Source organism: Cuculus canorus, chromosome 2 (assembly GCF_017976375.1).
Source record: "Cuculus canorus isolate bCucCan1 chromosome 2, bCucCan1.pri, whole genome shotgun sequence".
In the NCBI taxonomy this organism is placed as follows: domain Eukaryota; kingdom Metazoa; phylum Chordata; class Aves; order Cuculiformes; family Cuculidae; genus Cuculus; species Cuculus canorus.
In genome coordinates, this window is record NC_071402.1 from 29,080,108 (window position 1) to 29,084,599 (window position 4,492).

Sequence of the window (4,492 nt, forward strand, 5' to 3'; positions counted from 1 at the left end):
ATTTTTTAATTTGTTCTAGCTTTATTTACTCAGTATCGGCTCAATTTCTACCTGGTGTGTGACTCAATAGAAAATTTTGTAGTCAATGCACACGTGTGTGTGTGTGTCATGTGCACGTTACAAAACAGAAGTTTAAGAGAACGATACAGCACAAAAGAAAAACGGTATATACATTTTCAATATAATACTAACATGATAAGAATATTTAATTTTTCTAGATTCAAGAACCTTGCAGCTTCTGCTTGCTCCTTTTCAAGCTCAGTCTGAGTTGCTGTTACATGTTTTAAGTAGCAAGTTAGAACATGTAATGAACTTCCATAGATTATATTTTTACTAAGTAATGCTTAAAAGCATTGTTGAGTACCCTGTATTCCTATGTCTGCACATCAGAACTCAGTGAGTTTCACTGGCTGTCCTGAAGCTGACAGAGATGAACATGTAGAGAGTTGGTCCGAGTGTGAAAAGGGACACGTATGACAAAGTTATAAGGTCCTTTGTGTGGAAATCACCTTTTTTTTCCCATTTCAAAAATATAACAGTTAATTTCACCTTGTTAGTATTTTCTTGATCATAAGTAACCCATACTGTTTAGTATGATATTTTTCTCTTAAACTTCACTGTATTATGCCACTGCTACATGTCAGTATTAAGAGAGCAAAAAAGTGTTGCAGCATGCCGTTTAAAATGCTTATGATGACAACTTCCACTATGCCTGAGGATGGTAGCCATCAATGAGTCTGTCATTTGATGACAGACAATAATTGCAAAGATAGAGTAGAAAATAATTTTAAACAAATTCTGTGATAATCACCTTCTTATGAGACTGTATTCTTTGATAATTTAGTTAGTGCTTCAGGCCTATGTCTTCCAAGAGACCCAGACTTTTAAAGTTTTGTTTTAACAGATGAGTTATGGTATAAAAAAAGGTACCTGTCAGTAGGCTTGTGACTTATATTTATTGCAGTTATTTGTTGCATACTTTCAGAGCAATTAAGTTTTCTTCTTTTTACTCATGGAGAAGCTCCAAATTAATAGAAAGTAGGGCATTCATTTTTCTAGCTCTCACTCTAAGATGGAATTGTCAGTGACTGTGTTCCACATCTAGACTGTTTGTATTAACACTTATGTGGTTTGGACTTTTTTTTTTTTTTTTAATTGAAAGTCCCAACAAATATGGATTTCAAATAGTCAAATGTTTATCACTGTGTGTCATCAATATGAAAAGTTTTACCTGAGTTCTTTGAGAGGTTTATCTTGCTATTTCTTGAATCTTATTTCTTATTTTCTCATTGTCACTTGGAGGATATGCCAATATATTAAATGACTTTCTGTGTGTTAGAGATGATTTTTTGTGTAATGTAAACTGTTTGACTGCCTGGTAGATATTATTGCCATTTATCACATTCTTTTTTCTGTGATTTATATTACATCATTTCTCCACGCTCTTTGGTAAAGCAGTTCAGTTTTTGAACACAGCATGGAGTTTTGTGTTATCTCAAGTTTGAACTATTCTAGTAATCTTCACACTAACAGCTTTGTAATTCTGATGCAGATCTAAATGATGGCCAGCTATCACTCCATTAATATACTTCGGCTCTGATGTTTTGGTCTTAAGTAGAGTTGTTGAAGAGTTAAATATATTCTGTAATTAAGGCATACGTAGTAAAAACAGAAAGCATCGTATTTTCATCTGTGAAACACAAGTAAGTCGCACAAATGCATAAATGCTCGAAATAAGCAAAGTATGGTATTGAATTGTTTTTCATGTTACCTGAAAGTCATGTTGGAATTGATAGAACCAGAATAAGAGAGTTTGTTGTTGTCAGCTGACTATGAGTTCAAAACTAGTCTCAGGACCATACTCTGGCGTGATTCATCCTATAAATCTTTGATTCCTAACATGGACACAAATTGTCATTTGTGCAGGAAGGAGGGATTGGGTATGGGAAGTGTTTCAAACACTTCAGCCTTGTCCATCCACAGTTCACTGCTGCTCAGCTGTTTGTGAGCAGATGGTAAGCACTTCAAACCTAAGCTACAGCAAATGAGGGGAAAGAAAGATTCACAGATCTCAGAACTCAACAGAAGCTCATCCCTGCTCCTACTCTTCATCTGTTATTGAAGTCACAGGCATAGACAGTATAATCATATTGCACAAATTTGTCTGGATAGGCTTAGCCATTTGAGAGTGTGAAGACAAGTTCCTTTTGTTTGAGAGGTGAAAGGAAGAATCAGAAAAGCAGCTCATTGGCTCATGTTCCCCTAGCCTACAAACTGGCATAATTAAGTTAATGATGCTCATAGTAGTGATACTTCCACTATAAGATATTGTTAGCGTTGATATATGGCCATGCTTTTTAATATATTTGTCTATATATATATACACCAGCATGGAGACTAATTTACTAACAAGACACTAGTGTGATTTATATTGTTTACAGAGAAAGCTAGGTGTTTGAAGACTTGTAATTAGGAAGTCCTAATTCCTTTCTTTGTCTATTTCTTCTTTTGCCTGTTCTTAAACTGAATATTGATGCCTCGTACATCCTGTCCTTAGCAAATATCTAGAATGTTATTTTGCAAAAATCACCAGGCAACACTGATGCTTTCCATAGTCCAAAGACCAGTTCTGCTGACAACACAATCATGTAAACTGCAGTTCCTGCTTATTTCTTTCTGAGCCAACAGTATCCACAGACTGTAGCAATAGCAGCTGCATATCTTCCCTGGCACAGAATGATTTAGGGTGGAGAGCAGATTCTTTCCCCTTCAAATCACTTCAAAAAATTCTTGGCAGAAAGCCAGCTGATTTGTTTTGTTCAAGTAGGGAAGTTGATTTTTCATTACAGAAAAAAACTTGTGCACAGTGCTGAATTGTACAAATTCAGTTTCTGTGTCCCAGATGAGTTGACTTTGTGTTCTTCTGCTGACAATAATTTTTTTTAAGTGCAATCCCTAAAAACCATAGAAAAATGCAAATTGAGATAATGTAGCCCTATTACTTACTTCATTGCAGCTTGTGATACTGTTTGTGATGCACTTTGTGATATAGGTGAGAGCTGGAAAGCATTGGTCACAGATTAGGCTGGGAAATACAAATGAAGGAATGCAAGATAGTAAAAGCAGTGCAAGAAAGCAACAACACATGCCAAAATGAAAATGACATCCACAAATCTTACAGTTCAGTGTTTCTTTCTTTTTCCTTCTGCATTGCTATATCTACTAAACAAAGAAGCCTCAATACAGAGATAAGATTTGTATTATTTTCTTACGCATGTATTCATTTTCAGTCAATTTTTCTAAATTCCTGCTAAATTATTTCTAAAGGAAAGTCTAAAGGAAAGTCTCTCGAAGTATTTTTTAAAGTAGTAATGTCAGGTTCTCTGTGATTCACAATAAAGTAAAATATTAAAAATCTTTTCATGTCATTATTAAATCAGTATGAGATGTCCTGGGATGCAACTGCTTGGTTGTCTTTACAATTTAGGAAGTGTGGTTTTTAGCTATAAAAATGGTAACATTTTCTATTTTTTAATATATGTATGCATGTGCACTTGTATATATTATAAAGAGCAATATATTGTATTTCAGTTCTTAAAACCATGATGCCTGAATGTTTTCCATAACTCTGAGGCATTGCCATTAGATATATTTTATTTTTCTGTCACCTCGGTAGGAAATGGATTTTATTTCTATATCGTATTACTGGAGGCATAGTCAGCTGAAGATTAAGATTTGCTGTTGTACAGCCTGAAACTAAGGAGTCATGCAGAAAATCAGGGTATAGCTTATTTCAAAGATAAGAGGGCAATTTTTTTGAATGTAGTAGGAAGGAAGAGTATTGATATTGCTTTCAAAATCCTTCCTTTTTCTTCAGCAGAATTAATCTTGCACTGCTACAATCTGGCTTCAACTGTTCACTCTATTTTTAGTTAGTGATCTTAGCCAGGTCCTCAAATAGCTCAGAGCTGGTGTTGTTTGTGTCTGATGTAAAACTGATACAGACTTGGCTGGTATTTTCATTCATGTTTCATAATCTTCCCTAGAGCATACATGAAGACAGTGTCTTTGGTGTGTGGGGAGGAGATAATTGTATTGCTGTGAAGTAGATCAGACACCCATTGTTTAAAAATTACGGTGCTCCTCATGTGACCATAAAGGAAGAAGTGAAAACAATTTCATGAAAATGAAGTTACTTATTTGTATGTAGCCACAGAGAGGTGTCACAGTTAGAAAGATTAAGGAAGCTCTCTCTTGAGATTCCTTAAGGGGAATCTTGGAGTAGCCCTGAAGTTTCTCTCTTATTTCTGTATTCTGTCCTTCATACAATCTTGTATGCCATGAAGAGGACTGTAAGTATAAGGTAGAAGTAGTGGTTTAGCTGGCCCTTTGACAAAACAGCTAATTCAAAATTAAGCCATTAAAGGCCTTTTCAGGCATCATTGATATATAAAGCCTGTTTCCATAAAAAAAAAAAAAAAGAATATGTATA